Raw genomic sequence first — 762 nt, 5'->3', positions numbered from 1 at the left:
TATATATATATAATAGCGTTTAATTTGTGTCCTCAAACGTCCTTCAATGTGGGCCCATCCATTGGAGCCTGGCTAACTTACCCAGAGTTCCATGCTTCAAAGAGATTGTCTCTGCCCCTCCTAGCAGCTATCTGTTGACACAATTTCCTTAGGTGGGACTGGAGCATCTTACCCACTCCCTCAAGCCTATGATGGGATTTTTTCTGGTTTGAACTTGCATGGGACTTGTTCATGCTGTCCCATTGCTGTGAGTTCGTATGAGTAACTGACCAGCTGTCTGGAAACCCGTCTACATGTCGTCATCTATCACCTCTGGCTCTTACATTCTTTCTGCCCCTCTTCTGCAATGATCACTGAGCCTTGGGAGGCAGAGGTTTGAGATGGGTTTTCTCTTCAGGGATAGGCATTCTGCAGCCTCTCATTCTCTGTTCAGTGGCCTGTTGTGTGTTTCTGTGTTAGTCACCATCTGTTACATAAGGAAACTTCTCTTCTGTGAGTGGAGTATATTAATCTATGGGTATAAAGATAAGACATCAGAAGTCAGTTTAATACAGTAACTATTTAAAAACTAGTATTAGGCCCTTCCCTATGTTCTATGAGCTGTCTGCTCTCAGATTCCTAAGCCTGATATCAATGTGAGGCATGGGGTTCATCCTATGAGGCAGACCTTAATTCACTTAAAGAGTAGTTAGTTACTCCCATAGTATTTGTGCCATTATTGCACCAATAAGCATATCTTGCCAAGGCAGCTGTTGTTGTTCA

Source organism: Nannospalax galili, unplaced genomic scaffold (assembly GCF_000622305.1).
Source record: "Nannospalax galili isolate Female #2095 unplaced genomic scaffold, S.galili_v1.0 scaffold554, whole genome shotgun sequence".
Lineage (NCBI taxonomy): Eukaryota > Metazoa > Chordata > Mammalia > Rodentia > Spalacidae > Nannospalax > Nannospalax galili.
This window is presented reverse-complemented; position numbering follows the sequence as displayed.